Source organism: Acomys minous (assembly GCF_964271855.1).
Source record: "Acomys minous genome assembly, chromosome: 11".
Lineage (NCBI taxonomy): Eukaryota > Metazoa > Chordata > Mammalia > Rodentia > Muridae > Acomys > Acomys minous.
Genome location: NC_140492.1, coordinates 97,270,786 through 97,287,643, shown reverse-complemented (window position 1 = coordinate 97,287,643; position 16,858 = coordinate 97,270,786). Strand labels below are relative to the sequence as shown.

The 16,858-nt window shown below is 45.3% G+C and overlaps 1 long non-coding RNA gene across 1 annotated transcript; it reads left to right on the top strand.

The window, feature by feature from the left end:
* The first annotated feature begins 297 nt into the window (after positions 1-297).
* On the top strand, positions 298-1,990 carry LOC311609013. Its single transcript, XR_014783230.1, has 3 exons — positions 298-338; positions 1,028-1,092; positions 1,835-1,990. It is a non-coding gene; the product is annotated as an uncharacterized lncRNA (long non-coding RNA).
* The last annotated feature ends 14,868 nt before the right edge of the window (positions 1,991-16,858 follow it).

The window sequence follows — 16,858 nt, the reverse complement described above, 5'->3', positions numbered from 1 at the left end:
CTGCGCTTGCTAGGCAAGCACTCTACCACTGAGCTAAATCCCCAAACCCCTTTTCTGCGTTCTTATCTCCTAAGAGTTTCATTTGGGCTTATAGTTCCAGATGGGTAGAATCCACACTGGCAGGGGAAGGCGGCACCCAGGTGTGCAGGAATGCCTTGAGTGGGTGTAGCAGTTGCCAATAAAGAGCTTTTTGGCCAATCAGCTGGGAAGAAGGACAGGAAGTGGAAGGGGGGAGTTTCGGCATGGGGGGAGAGGGGGAAAGCACAGGAGGATAGCATGGCGGGAGATACTGTGGGAAGAGAATCCACCCCAGGAGTCATCAGACTGGCAAAGGATTGGTTCATGTGTGGGTTTTAAGGATGTTAGGATTAGAATGGCTCAGATTCTGCCCAGCATAGTGCTTGCAACCTAAAAATAAACCAGAGTCTTTGTGTCTGTCCTTTGGGAACTAGCTGGTTAAAGAAAACTACTGCCAGCCGGGCGTGGTGGCTCACACCTTTAATCCCAGCACTCGGGAGGCAGAGGCAGGCGGATCGCTGTGAGTTCAAGGCCAGCCTGGTCTACAAAGTGAGTCCAGGATGGCCAAGGCTACACAAAGAAACCCTGTCTCAAAAAACCAAAAAAAAAAAAAAAAAAAAAAAACCAAAAAAAAAAAAAAACCAAAAAAACCCCTACTGCCTGGGAGGGAGGGAAGAATGGGAGGATACAAGGGATGGGATAACCATTGAGATGTAACAAGAATAAATTAATAAAAAATTTTTTTAAAAAAGAAGAAAAAAAAAAAGAAAACTACTGCCGTAATAATTTATCGTGTTGACTAATGTAGGAAGAATAAAAAGTGGTACCATCAACAGCCAGGGAAAGCGTGGGAGGAGGAGGAGGAGGAGCAGAAAGCTGTCTGGTCGCCTTTGTATCCGCATACAGCATGAGAGAGAACAGGAGTAGGACCAGGCTGACAGTGATATTCTTAGTCCATCAAAGAAGGCTCCACCTTCTGAGCATCTATACCCATCCCAAACAGTGCCAGGAACTAAGCATGAAGGGCCTGGATAGATGAGCACACGGGAGATACTCCTCAGCTGAACACCACAGGTAAGATTTGAGTCTCACCCAATAATGTGTGTGTGTAAAAATCCAGCCCCCTAGTAAGAAGTGTTAAGTGGGGGTGGGGTGGGGTGGAAACTTAAACCTGACTGTGATGCTTAGAAACGGGGCTTCTGGGAAAAAAACTGTGATGAAAGGCATCCATTGAGTGGAGACAGAATCCTGGCGGCTTTACAAGCAGAAGGAAAAACAAGCCCTGTGAGAGCCGCCCTGCTGTCTTGGGGCACCGGAAACAAGAAAACATCACCCAATGTCACCTCCCCACCTTGCACTTCCAGGTTCATGTGCAGCCAAATAAGCCTCTTTCTTTACAGATCTCCAGATATTTTGTTATACTGACAAAATAATAATAATAATAATAATAATAATAATAATAATAATAATAATACATCACAATAATACTAAGTACCGTGTTCCGCCCCTCCCCCCCTTTTTTATTATTTATGGACCCTTCTCATCTCATAGCACTTTATGGTAGTGGGTGCATACCAGAGCCAAGGTGAGGCAATTGCGTTCCTGTCAGCCCTCTTGGACTCAGGGTCTTTCAAAAGGCTTCTGATGTTTTCCAGTTAGCTCCAGAAAGAATCAGTGATGCTAAGTGCTAACATCCTCCTTTCTTCCTACTCCTTCAACTTCCTGTTGGTACTGATTTCACTTTACGTTTGGTGCAACATTCCTCTCACAATAAATTTTGAGCTGTGTTTTATCTCCCCTGATCCCTTATCCAAAGTGAATGCTGCAGCTGTGACCATCTGAAAGCCTTGCCACTCGTTCTCTTCAGCAAAATGTTTTTGAGCAGCTTTGGCGATAAAGCAAAGAAGACTGAGGAAAATGTATGTTTTCATGCCACAACCCATGGGGGAACTAACGGGTGTGTCGATCTCATCAAGAGCACAATCAATAAATTAAAAACAATTTTAAAAAGCTTTTGCATCTTAAGAGATCCTTCTTAAAATGAAAATTCATACACTGGAATAAAATATTTCCAAGGTATATACCTAATGAGGGGCTGGTTTCCACAACATAGAAAGAACTCTCATAAATCAACAATAAGAAAATTTAATCCAATCAAAAAGTGGTCAACAGATCTTAAGGTAATTCTTTAAATCTTGAAGAAAATTCCTGCTTCACAGAAAGGTCTGTCAGATATTCTGAGCCTGTAGGCTGAAGATGGATGCCACAACATTGCAGAGAAATCTTGCGTGACTGTCCAGGCAGCCAGCAATCTCTGTCATTTCTACAGTTTTGGAAGCTGCTTGCTCTGTGCTTCTTGTTTCCTCAGGTAATATTTATCCTTCTCAGGTCTTTGGTGGGTTGAAGACTAGATTGTTATTATCTTACAGTTTTCCTTATTAAAGATTAAAGACATAAAAGTTTAAGTCGTTTAGAATCTAAGAAAATGTTTTAGGGTCTAAAAAGATGCTTTTAGGTTGGTAAATGTGAGTTATGGTAAGAAAGTGATTTAGGTACAGAACTTTGGACTCACCAAGATAGGAGAGAGAGTGGAATACTTTCTCCAAGGTTGCCAAATACACATGGACTGGGACCCTGTAAATATCATTCTTATTTGATAATTCTCATAATAGTTCTAGTTATATAGTTTATTGATATCAGAGGAAAGGCTTTGTTTGTTTGTTTGTTTGTTTTGTTTTGTTTTTTGACTGAAAGGAGGAGATGTAGTGAGAATCTTGGTTTCTTAAAAGCCCAGTTATGTTATGTGAATATGTGTTTGTTTTAATCCCAGGTGTGGGATAAGAGGCTGCTTGAGAGCAGGTGCCTGGTGCACTAGCACGGGCATGATTTATGCCAGCTGAGGCTAGTTGACAGTTGGAATTCTGTGAAGTTTTCAGAGGCGAAAAATTCCAGAGCCTGGAGAGAGATCAGGCTGCTTCAAAGAGGTGGCTGCTACTCCCTCTGCTGCTCTCTTGGCTTCTGTTGTTGTCAGGAGGTACCCTGACAACCAAGAACGGAATCCAGCAGCCTTAATCAGCAGGAAGTAGTCTAAAGAGGTCTACTCCCCTTCCCCTCTAAGTCTAATCTTCTTTCTCTCCTACCTAGTGTTGGCAAGTTGGAAGGGAGACAGAGATATAAGAACCCAAATAAAATAGATTTTTTAAAAATGCCAACAAGATTTAAATAAATATTTCATTAAAAGTATAATGGGCTTTTTAATAATCATACAAACATATACATTGAAAAAAATGTAAGTTAAAGCCATGACAATCGCTTTTAAAACATTTATTTTATTTTTTGTGTACATGAGCATTTTGCCTGCTTGTATATTTGTGGGTCGCCTGCAAGCCTGGGCCCTATGAAGGTCAGAAGAGGATGTCTGATCCTCTGGAAGCAGAGTTACAGATAGCTGTGAACCACCATGTGGGTGCTGGGAACTGAACCTGGTCCTCTGCAAGAGCAACACGTCCTCTTAACCACTGAGCTGTCTCTCCAGCCTCGCTTCTTATGTTTTTCATTCCCACTGGCACGGCTGACGCCAAAAATAAAGGCAGTAACAAGCATTGAACAGGACTTGGACAGGGAGATAAAATTAATCGGCTATGCAAGGACTTGCATGCAATGTTCACTGTGTTATTCCTAATAGCTGAACACAATGCTAACTGACAGAAGCCAGGTCACAGAAGAGGCTGTTGTGATTGTATTTTATTTACATGTATGGAGACAGATATTAGGTTAGTGGTTGCCTGGAGCTAAGGGTCAAATTGAAATTTACTATCAAAGAAAGGAGGTAATTTTAAAGGTAACGAAAAATTCTAAATCCAGGTTTTGGTTATATAACCCTGCTATTTATTGAAAGTAATTGAGGTCTAGGATTAGAAGTGTGTAACACTAAATCCAGCTACCTCTTATATCAGTCAGGTGCAGAGCAGTTGGCAGTCCTTTGTTCATCCTAGCTTGATGCCTGGCTTGGTGGCCAAAGCAATTTTATGCTTAGGACTCAAAAAAAATCAAATCAAATCAAATCCAGGCAGCGCGGTGTGTGAGGAGGAAGACAAAGACCTTCGTCCTGCTGTGCCACCCACAGACCCGCCCTTGGGAGACAGACACCCATTTGCCGCCACTGAGGCTGTCACCCAGGGGCCCGCCAGCCACGGGGCCACCACAGTGTGTAAGTACGGGGTGGACAGATGAGAGAGAAAGAGAAGTGAAGCATCTTGAACATTATGAAGAGAGAAGGAACTGTGTCCATGGATATGCAGTGGCAGTGGCAGGGGTCAGCGTTGATGTCCATACCTCATATTAGCACTAGAGAACATGAGGATGTCCTGGTCAGGGCAGCTGCTGGGGACCAGGTAGGTGTTCAGGGTATATGCAGAACCAGCCACCCCTCACTGGCTGAGCGCCCCACCTCTCACCTGCAGCAGTATTTTTTGTAGAGCTGGTCCTGGTGGGAGGGGGTGCAGGTGAGCCAGCTGGCCCCAAGCGTGTGAGGGAGGGAGAGCTGGTCCCACCACTCCTTTGTCATTCTGCCAGTGAGGTGGCCTGGGGGGAGGGTGACCCTCTGCCCACCTAGCTCCTCACCACCAGAGGCAGTCAGGAGAGCTGACCCCAGAGTCATGAGAAGGGGTGAGCTGGGCCTACCACTCGAGGGCTGTAGCACTCAGGAGAGCAGGCCCTGCAACTTGCCTGGGCAGCGCAGTAGAGTTGGGCCTGGTGGAAGGGGCGCAGATAAGCCAGCATTTCTCTGCTTTGAGGTAGCAGGTGCAGGAGTGGTGTTCACACACACACACACACACACACACACACACACACACACACACACACACCTCCTGCAGCAGTCAAGATACTTGCCCTTGAGAACATGAGAGTGGGAGATCTATTCCTGTCCCCTCATTGGCTATCGTACTTGGGAGAGCGGGCCCAGCGCTTCACCTGGACAGCACAGTGGAGCAGCCCTGACGGTGAAGGCTTGGGTGCGCGATCCCAGAGAGTGGGAGAGTGGGTGAGCTGGCCCAGCCCGGGGAAGGCTGCAGCACTTTGGAAAGTAGACCCTGCATCTTAACTGGGCAGCTCTGGAGGTGTGGGTGTGGGCACGAGAAATGGCCCCGCCTCCTGCCAAGGGCAGCACTGGGTGGCCTAGCTGGAGCAGTACCGGAGAATGCACCCTGGTGTTGCGGCTAAGGGACCAGCTCAGCTACCCCCCAGGCCCAGATCCAGGACTCTGAATTGGTCCACTCCCAAATTTATATCATCTGCAAATGATTGGGACCTGGGAAAGGGTCAGTCCTGCTGATCCGAAACTGCAGGGTCTTCATGACAAAGGGCAGCAACTGGATAACCCAGAGCAGTCCCCTAGAAGGAACCTCTTGGGTATTGAATGGATGCAACACCTGTCAATTAAAAAAACCTATGGCTTAGGCAGGAAATAAGAGGTGGACCAGGTAGGCAGAGGGATTCTGGGAAAGAAAGAGAGAGATGCTTAGGATTCAGCAACCAAGATGTTAGAAAGATAGACACGTGGTTGGAGTAAGCAGCCACGTGACAGAATGCAGATTAGTATAGTGGGTTATTTTACGTTATGAGCCAGTCAGAGAAGAGCCTAGCGATTTGGCCTAGGTATTTGTATAATATTTAATGAGTCTCATGAGTCGTTATTCTGGGAGCTAAGGGACGGGAAGAAAAACTACCTACCATAAAGTCCTGATGAGCATCCAATATTTATGGTGTCACAGAAGCCAGAGACATCAAACCTGACCAATGACTCATTGCAATGAACATTTTGCAAGTGAAGATGTGTGGACAGAGAGATATACTGTGGGACACTGTGGGATAAGTATGTCACATGAGTATTTTCTTATTCTCTCCCTCCCCCCCCCCTCTCTGTGTGTGTGTGTGTGTGTGTGTGTTTCTTTTGGGGGGAGGTTGCAAGAGCAGAAGGTGGGTATGAGGGGATGGGAAGATGAACAGGACTTGGGTGCATGATGGGAAACTCACAAAAAATCAATTTAAAAAATTGGAAAAGCAAGCAAGCGAGCAAGCATAAGCGGGTTCATGAGGGAAAGGAAGGGAGCCTGATGGGGAGGGTGAGAGGGAGGGTGAGAGGGAGGGTGAGAGGGAGGGTGAGAGGGAGGGTGAGAGGGAGGGTGAGAGGGAGGGAATGAATGAGAAAGCAGTCGTGGTATAACTGGTTACTCTCTATGCTAACTGAAAAATCAATAAATAGGTGCTAGAGGAAAAAATTAAATTAAATTTAGAAATAATTAAAGGGCGTGAGAGATGGTTCGGTGGCTAATAGTGCTGGCTGCTCTTCCAGGGGACCTGAATTGAGCTCTCAGCACTCACATCTGGTCAGTCACAACCACCTTCAGGGGACCTGACACCCTTCTCTGGCCTCCTCAGGCACCTGCACACATATGTGCACATACACACAGGCACATGTGCATATACACACAGGCACATGTACATATACACACAGGCTCATGTGCATATACACACAGACACACTTGAATACGTATAAATAAAAAATAAAAGTATAAACAGATAATTGGGCACTTACAATGGACACAGTTTTATAGTATTTAAATTCAACACATTCAAGAGCTTTTACGTTTCACCTCTGCAGAGTATTTATCTGTACCTTATTAGGTGACCTTTGAACCTATGAGCCTATCTTTGTTTGCGAGCCTGCATTCATTTCTGAGCAAACTAGCATCTTGGAGGAGGATGGTGTTGGAACTCGGTCACTGCTTTGTGCCTAACATCATTTAACGTTGCTTAACTACTAAGCAACTAAAGCTATAATTGGCTTGAGAGTCTATGCCTTCTCCCATCAGGGCCCAGCTTCCACCTGGCAATGCTAGGCAATGTCTTCCCAGTATCTCACTGGCAGGTCTGTTTGAAATGCTAACTCTTAAACCCAAAAGAATGGCGTCCCTTTGTTCATTCAATTAAGAGATTAAAAGCTGAGCGCTAAGAAGAGATCACATGTTTTGATTTTTATTGGGGGTCAACGTTTGTCCCCAGAGTCTGGGTCTTCTTCCCAGGAAGAGGGCATTAGCTGACTCTGGTTTCATGTTGGTAGCAGGTCAGCAATGTTTGTCATCTGCCCTAGTGCCATCCAGAGATCACGCGGCCTGCTTAGTGCTGTGCTATTTCAGTAATGAGAATTATCCACCTGGAAAAGGAGCCAGAGTAGAGGGGGGAGAAAACAAACAAACAAAACCTCGAAGCAAAAAAATAAAACCACAAAAAGTAGTGAGGTAGAACTTCCTGCTTGAGTTGCAGTAATTGGGAGGAAGCCACGCCTCCTCATTACACTATTTACACATCGCCGTTTCCACACAGGCCTCCACTGGCCTCTGTGCTGCGCACGGGTGTGATGAATCTGCCCTGAGTATCAATTCCAATCTCTCCCTACTGAAAAATTGAAGGCAATTATTCTCAGACTCTTTTTCATGTGGGATTACAGATGCAAATTAGATTCTCCCAGGTGAAGACAACTGAGCACAACCTGGATGTAGAATGTGCTGTTCCCCCCCCCCCAACCTCCATCCCGAGTCCGACAGTAGAAAACCAGCCTCTTCCTTTGCCAAATGCCTTTTTCTTCTGCTTTGAGTCTTGTCACTTCTGAGGCCATTACCAGGACTTAGTCACTGTTGGCAACGTCTTTCCTACCTAGAAACTTTCTGGCTTGGCCTTTTCTATTTTATTTTGGCAACAAATTACCCTTGTGGGGGAAATGGCTCCATGATCTCATGCGGTCCCTGGAGCCGAGTGCCCCATGCCCCTGTGGCTTCCTCCATGGGGACAGAGTTGCCTCCCTGTAAATGTTCCACTCCCTCATTCTTGCTTCTTCCCCTGTGGGTTGTCACTTTCCTGCCTCTTTTCCTTCCATTATTTTCTCCACAGCAAGCGTCTTCCTCCTCTCAATGCCCTTTCCTTTCCCAGGGGACCACGGCAGTCATTGGATCTTGAGGGACGACACCAGGCTGAGAAGCGGACGGAGTGTCCTGCGAGCTTAATGACTTCCTTCATGTTTCAGGCTTCTGTGCTGTATAAATACAGTGTTTATCATTCTTTTTAAAGCTTTTGGACAACGACCTATCATAGCAAACTCTGTTACATAGACACTTGGTGTATTTGAAAGTAATTCTCTCTGTGTTTACCAATAGGATCGTGAGTGGTAAAGTAAATAAGTTCAAAGCTTGACGATGATTTCATTTTAAAAAAGCATGAAGTCACTCCTTAATTACTGAAAAGAACAATGGCCACACACACAATAAAGCCGTTTGGAGAACAATATGGACAAAGTAATCCTCATTTTTTAAAAAAAATATATGCTGTTTGACTGTTGTTGGAAAAGAATCTGGAATAATTTAAGTGGCACACAGAAGCATTTACCTTAGGTGAGAGTCAAAGACTGAGGAATATGGAAGCAAATTTTTTTTTGTTTGTATACTTTAAAATTGTTTGAATGTCTTAAGCCAGCGTTTATTCATTAATTTAACCACAATACCCATTTGGCTACCTTTTGGAAAGCATCTTCTATACCTAGGATAGTGCTTGATTAATACAATTTAAATACTAAAGTGAATTTTCTTACATTCTAGGTATTATTTTAGTCTCCTTTGAAAATATATCCTTTAGTCAGATATATGAAGGAGAGATCGGAATGGTCTTGTGAGGACAGGTGAGGTTAATCCACTAGAAGAGCAACCACCTCGTGTAGGAGCTTGATTGTTGCCAGCTGAAAAGATCCCGTGAGCAGACTCTGGGAGGAGATATATAAATGAGCCCAGAACTGGAGGCGGGGCCTTTGGAGACTTGGGATAGTTTTGGCTGCTCATTGCTCCACTTTGAGATGCTCCTAGAGAGAACCACTCGAGGGAAGGCTTCAGGGCTCCAGGCTCCTGCTGAGGTCCCGGGTTCTGGTTACTCCAGGTTCCAGCAGAAAAAATCCTGCTGATTATGCTAGGAGAATCGTTCCTCAGAACTGATATCATTACAGTTTTGTTATTCTTTAATCATCTTTTCCTATTGTTTTGGTTAGTGGACATACGCTTGGTTAATAAGTTCGTAAAAAAATATATTGGTTAAGAAAATTGAGTTTACAGATATATATATATCATATATATAATCTTATGTATAATATGTACACACACACACACACACACACACACACACACACACACACACACATATATATATATATATATATATATATATATATATATATATATATATACTAGATGGATAGGTGGGTGGATGGATGGGCGGTCAGACAGACAGACAGATGGACAGTCAGACAGACAAATAGACAGAACTGTCTTGACCTTTTTAAAAAAGGTGCAAAATAGTCCTAGCTTTATATTTTGCCTTCAAAAAACAAATATCCCTCCCACTGGCTTCTCCCATTTCAAACTTGTTAATCCACTAACCACAATTAGCATCTAGTCCCATGTCCTAGCAAGTCACAGATTCCAGGGACTTGAGAAGTAGTAGGGATAAAATGGTTCGGTGATTAATGGCGCTTGTTCTTGCAGAGGACCCGGGTTCGAGTACCAGTTCCTACATGTAAATTCAGCACCTCCTTGGGCATCAGGCATGCATGTAGTGCAAGAACCTCATGCACACAAAATAATAATAAAATAAATCTAAGCCAAAAAAAAAAGTTACAAAAATTTTTTTGAGAAGGGAATATTTCTTTTGAGAAATCTTTAAGATTTCTTGTCCTTGTTGGATTCCAGCCGAAGCTGCATGTGACTAACTCGACTCACCATCTAAAGACTCAAGTCCTGCTTCAGAGGCTCCGCCCACTACAGACTGATGTTAAGAGTTACTTCAGTGCTGTTTAATTTGCTGCCGAGAACTTTCAATACACCACAGAACCTACTATGGTGAGGCTTTGCGTTTACAGCACCAAATGAAGCCGTCCCCCTACGAATTTCCTCTAAGAGAACTTTAATCAGCTGGCTTTGTTTGTAGCAAGCAGCGGATGCTTTAAAGCACTAATGGCACACACATATAAGCTTTGTTCACTGCCTTCGCCCCACATATCCTGGTTTACCTTTATGTGACAACCCCACCACCGCCACCACCACCTCGGGTTCAATGCCCAAGGAGGAAGTTAGTAAGAAAAACCTGAGAGTGTGATTTCCTCTCACTTCCCGCTACTGTCCAGCCTGCTTGAAGACAGCTCTACATAAACAAGCATGTCGACATGTGACTGGGACTCTAACTTTCCTGACAGGACAATGGCTCAGCGCCTCGAGTTCCTTTGTTTAGGGTTAGGGTAGGCACTCTCTTCTGTCAATGGAAAATGAATGTCCCAGCTACACGTCCCTGGGAGAGAGAGAGCAAGCCATTGTTTTTCTTCTACACTAAGTGTGCTTCCTGGAAATAGCACGGACCAGAAAATACCCAGTTCTCATAATTTATAAAATGTTGGCCTACGAGACGTTTTTATTGATGTACGTCTAGATGTATCCTACCTTTCCTCCCGAGAGCTCGCCTGCCGCCACCCTCATGAAGCCACCTCCATCTTTGCTTCCGGATTCATCTCCTACTTTCACCTGGCCCTATACATCAGCTGCCACGTCCTTTGGACACCACACTTTACTCATCCTGGCTTTAGCACTTTGCCCATGCTCTCCCTTCACGCCCTCCCTGCCTGAGTCTTAGCGTCAAGAGCTCGCTCTGTCTGGACTCACTTCTTCTCTCTCCTCAAGCTCTCCTCTCACCACCCTACAGGAAAGGCTCTCTCTCTTCTCCTCCACAGCCTCTTCCGCTTCTCTTTGCTCATACTTAGCATCCTGACAGCTGTTAACTGCCTGCCTAGCTCAGTCTGTGGAAGCCTCCTGAGGGGCCGGGCTTAGGGCTGTACCCCACTCAAGCTCTTCCAGCCTTAGAAAAGCATGCCCTGTCACCACAGCAAGTTATCACGAGCTAGTTTTCAATACAAATGGTTTTTCTGTTCAACTCACATACAGAAAGCAGTGGATCTTGAGAAAAGAGGGGTGAAGCGAACTGTCCGCCAGTTTGAGGGAGATGTGGCCAAGTTTTGGGATGGGGAAAGATTCAGGTAGAGTTCTAGAACCTCACTACTTCATTCGAAACAGCGAGAATTCCAGCATCACCCAGAAATAATAGGCAAACACTTCAATCTAAACTCTTTGAATCACTGCATTCTTCCCTTTATATAAACCACCGGGGCTTAATTTTCTTTTTAGTTTTTAATAATAAGGATTATTTTTATATTTGTGAAAAAAAATTAGTCAAAATTAAGAGCTGTGACTGTTTTATAGGGACTTGGGTTTAAAACAGGAAAAACTCAACATGAAACTATCCTGAGACATATTTTACCTTGGCCAGACAGCTCCTGTTTTGAAAGAGAAACAATCTGGATGGCTACAGAGAAAATGGAAGGCCGGTTAAGACAGAGGCTTATTATGAATCCTGCTGCACTGTCCCGATAAGCTGGCATGCGAAGCTGAACCTTTACAAAGCCCACACCTCAGCCTTCAAAGAGCTAAGTCTGGGGTGGGGCGGAAGGCAAGAAGGCAGCACAGGGGCTAATATATTTTGATCTTGTTATTTAGTGTCTTCTGGCATTTATTGGTGCTTGCCAGTGGCAGCCTCTCTGCTAAAACTCTCCTTGCATATTTTAATTTCATCTTTACTGACTACGCGGCAGTTTAACATCCCAAATAACTGAGGCTCAGAGCAGTTCATTGACTGTTCCACCAGTACCCAGTTAGTACCTGGGGGAGCTTAGGTTCCATCCAGACCTGCCTGGCTGAAGGGCTTACTGCATTTCAAGCCTGATCCATTCTCATCCTGTCTGAGATGGGTCGTGAGGCTTTCCTCCTGCCGAGGCTACAGGGCCTTTCGGTCCTGTCAATAAATGGCTCTACTCTCTTAGAGATCTCAATCTTCAGGCATGTAAGTGAGGAGGAAGTGGGCCGGGAGGATGAAGAGGGATGTTATAAGACCCGACTCCCACCTACATCTCATTGGATAGACCTCAGCCATTGGGTTCCATCCATCTGCAAGGGAAACAGAGATATGTTATCTCCCTCTGTGTCCTGGGGAGTGACCACCCATGCTGGCCCATGGGGGGGGGGGAAACTGTCCTTATTTACTCACCATCTTCATTCCAGGAAAGCCCTTGGTCCCAGACCAACCGGGATGACTAATCCCTGGTCCTGGAAAAGTGGAAATAGCCTCAGTGAACAACCAGAGGTTGTGTGACAAGCCAGGGGCAGATGGGGAGCTAAAAATAGTCACTTTTATCCCTGATAAAGATGGCACACAGTGTGAGGCTCTGACCTATGGCGGGTGAGGAAGGAGACACTGCCCACGTAGGAAGCCTGACTTTGGGATTGGAGAGGGGGAAAAAAAAAACCACCTCACTTTCTGCAAGCAGATCTGCCTCCAATAAGAAAACAGGAGCTGATCTTCACACAGCTGTTTGCTTTCTTCACATTTATCAACAGAGAAGCCATTTTATCTTCCTGAAGGGAGAGAGAAACATGGGGCGGGTTGTGAGGGGACAGGAGTGGACATGAAGGAAAGGCCAGATCTGTGTACTGATGGCTCTTCCCTCATAGAGAAGGAAACACCAATGCAAGACAGGGGATGGGGGCCAAACATTTTTATCAGCACATACTGTTTGTTTTCGTAGGGGAAAAAAGGGTTTTATTATGACATCTCCATATATATATATATATATATATATATATATATATATATATATATATACGATTCAAGCACAGGTAGAAAGAGCCATTGTAATCACAGACAGAGAGGTGTATAGCGCTCTTATAGATCACAGAATTTATAATGAAAATGTCCTTGTGACAAGAATAAATCAAACTCCTTGTTTCCTGAGCTAGTGCTAGATAAATAGTCAGGTGAGCTGCTGTGCTTGCCCAGCCGGTGAGGGTCAGGGCTCAAACCCAAGGTCCCTGACTCTACAGTACATCCTTTCTCCTTCCAGGCTGCCTCCTTTTCTAACCTACCCGGAAGGGCTTTTCTTAGAAGATCATGCTTTTCTGTTTGTTTATTTTTCCCAGAAGTGGCTTCAGCGATTATCTGTCACTGTGCTAGTCAAATTCCCTGTCATGAAACACCTGAAGCTGCATTCTTCACCACGAAAGGAGGCATCGTTAGCTCACAGCTTGGGAGGCTAGAAGTCCACACAGCCAACTCTGGCGAGGGCGCCTCCAACGGATGTCCTCATAGTGGATGGTCTCACAAGGATGGGAGGAAATGTGAGAGCAATCACACAGTGAGAACAGAAAGTTACCGTGCAAGGCCGACATAGGAACAACCTGTCTTTTCTAGAACTAACTTGAGCTCTCAGGAAAACTACAATAATCGCCCCTGATGACATACCAGCAGTTACCCGAGGACTTCCCTAGGCCTTCCTGTTTAAAGTTGGTTATTGGCGCCACCACACTGAGATCCAAGCTTCCGGCACACAAACACCTAAATACAGCCATCTCAAAGGACAAGCTGAGTCTTGGGGAGACTAAATTTTTTGCCTGAGGCCATAGGGATAAAAGGTGCACGCCCATCACAGGGCCCTGGGTGGCACCTGTTGCCTCATTATCTAGGTAGGCTCTTTCTAGCTCTTGGAATTCCACCACCAGGGATGGTTGGAAGCATCTCTAAGGGTCACCATGGACACCCCGCCCAGGAGTCCATCTGACTCCACCATGTGGTCGGAATCATCTGAGCAGCTAGAGGCACCTCTAAGTGGCACTGTGGTGTCTGTCTTCAGAGGTGAAATCCTAAGAGGCTCCCTGCTCCCTGTACCCTGTGAAAGTGTTAGTTGGTCCTTTGAGGTGGTGTCACCTTGAATTACTGAAAAGGGTGACCCGTTGGCGCAATAGGACTTGTGAGTTCTATGATCTTATACAATGTTTTCAAAGCAGTTACATTTTATTTTCCTACCACTAAAGTACTCAGTGCTTCTCCTCTGTTTCAGTTGGGATTTTTTTTTGAGGGGGATGGGGGGAGGGGAAGCACGGATGTAATCTTCCTGGAGACAGGGGCTTTTGTCTTAGGAACTGAGACAGCCCCCAAGGGCTTAAGGAACTGGTCAAATGCAGGACCCACTACCTGTCTCTTTCTTGTTTCCCGAGCTGTTTCTGTTCAATTTCCTCTCTCTACTACCTGGTTGATGCTGCCTGTGAGAAGTTTCTAAACTTCTGGATTGTGGCTTTTTTTAGGTTTCACTTGTCCTGCCCCCAACCGTCCCTTAGAGCACCTCTAAGGATACAGGACAAACTGTTTCTCGTACTATACTCCCACACAGACCTCTACTGTAAGCAATGTGTAGGGCATGGGGTGTTGCCTCGAAACCAACCAACCAAGCCATCAGGACTGAGGCAGGCACCAGCTCAGCTCTGACACTGGCTACTGGAACATACCATCAGCTCCCAGGCTGAAAGCTCAGTGCCTTGTGGCAGTCCCCAGTTTAGATGCCAGTATTAGACTCTATGGTTGTTAGGACTGTGCTTTTGATGGCTTACAGAACTCAGAGGAACATCGCTATTCACTGAATTGTAAAAGGTACCACAGCGGATGCAGATACGGAGATTCATAGGGCAAGGTATTAAGGGAGGAAGCGCGCTGAGCCTCTAAACCTCTTTGGGTAACCATCCTTCAGGAATCTCCACATGCTGGGCTATTTAGAAGCTCTAAAACTCAGTCCTTTTCAGGGGAGGGAGGGGCTAAGGGAAGTTTTATTATTCAGCCTGGCCCCTGGTGACCAACCTAGCTGTCAGCACCCCTGTCCCCCAAGGCTGGGGGATGGGAGTAGGAGCTGAACGTCCCAACACACTAATCTTATCAACCTGATCTATGACTGACTCCCGTCTTAAAGCTTGCTAGAAGCTGCTAGCCCGTCGTCAATCATCTCGCTGGCGTACAAAGGGCATCAGTTTGAAGGTTCCAGGATCTTAGGAGTTGTATACCAGGAAATAAGGCTGAAGAACAAATGCTTATTTTATAATATCACAGCACAGTCCATTTCTAGCCCTGTTGCTATGGGCTCGTTCTTTTTTTTTTTTTTTTTAATTTTAATTTCAGCTTTTGAAAGACAGAGAATGTGGTTGGCTCTGCTCATTGTTTTCAAAAGTGCGTATGTCGCAGACACTCTTTGGCTGCCTGGTGGTCAAGTGCCCACCTTATACCAGTCCAAGATGGTTTCCATCACACGATAATTAAGGGTCTACCGGTGGGGCAATTTCTTTAAAAGGAGCAGAGACACTGTATGCCCAAAGCATTTGGTTGGTTTGGTTTGGTTTGATCTTCTAGAACTGAATTTCTTTAATGACATTTAAAAAGAAATTTCTCATGATTTATACAAATATGTTATTCAGAAAATCTTTATTTAACTGTGAGTCCCAGCAATGCTGCTCCCATCTGTGAGCTGGTTGGCACTTTTCCGCCAATCTATATTGGATCCCACCCTCCCACGCTGAAATTTCAGCGTGACTCTGGTAGGGAGTGAGTCTGTGTGCTCTGGACTCTGAGCTTCATCCTAGGGTAGGCGACTTCCTAACTGGGCCAACCCGTGATGACATCTTTCCTAGAGGTCCTCTTGTGCTGTACCTAAACTTCATTCTCATCCTGCAGCCCCTGATCCAGGCTCACTAACTCAGGATCTTGTGAGGCTACACAGAAGCTAGCAGGAGAAGGGATTTAGTATTTACTAAGCATCAACCTGGTGGGAGAGATTCTCTTGAAATAGACGAGGAAGACGAGAAGGCAGCAGCTAGCAACCCACAAAGGGCAGGGAGTAGAACTGGAAATCAGATCCGCCCAACTTCCAACCCCATTCTTTGCATTGACTCTTAAACTGGACAGCCAAGAAGGGGTTAATATTCCAGGTGAAGAGAGTGGAGAGTGTGTCAGGCCAGGGTGTGGAGACGAGCAAATAGAAAGTGTGCAGTGACCACTGATGGGCCAGATTCTCATTGAGGACACAGAGAAGGTAAACATCTGTGGCAGCCAGATTCTTGCACAGTAGAAAGGACAGGCTAAAGAGTCGCCGACATACATGGAGGTCGCGGGCAGTCACAGAAGGCAAGGCAAGAATGGCATCTCTGAGGCAGCTATTTGGATTAAAAGATTAGTCTGGAGACAGGTGTCCCAGGGATTGGACTAGGGGACAGCTAAAGGTGACTTAGACCTGCGGCTCTGGAGGCTCCTTTAATCATAGGGAGTGCTTCACAATTGGCTTTGTATTTCCATGCTTGAAACCTGTTCCAAGTCTCTTCTCTGTAACATTCATGCGCTTAGAATGGTCAGTTCTCTGTGTTAAAAAACAACAACTCGGCTGCATAGCATCACCTTTGTTTAAGAGAAATGCTGATAATTAGTGATGGTGTCACACACCTTTAATCCCAGCACTCAGGAGGCTGAGGCAGGAGGACCTCTTAGTTCAAGGCCAGCCTGGTCTACAGAGTGAGTTCCAGGACAGCTAGAACTACACAGTGAAACCCTGTCTCCAGAAAACAACAACAATAACAACAGAGAAATGCTGGTAATTTCTTGTAATAAATCTTACCAGAAACTTTCAAAATTGAGATTTTGGGGGCACATGTAGTGTGTGTGTGTGTGTGTGTGTGTGTGTGTGTGTGTGTGTGTGTGTGTGCATATGTGTACTGGTTTATGTACACATGTGACCATGGAGGCCAGAGGTCAGCTAGGGCTATGTATTCCTTAGGATAAGATCCACCTTGCTTTTGTGACAGTCTCTCACTGGTAATAAACTCACTGAGCAGGC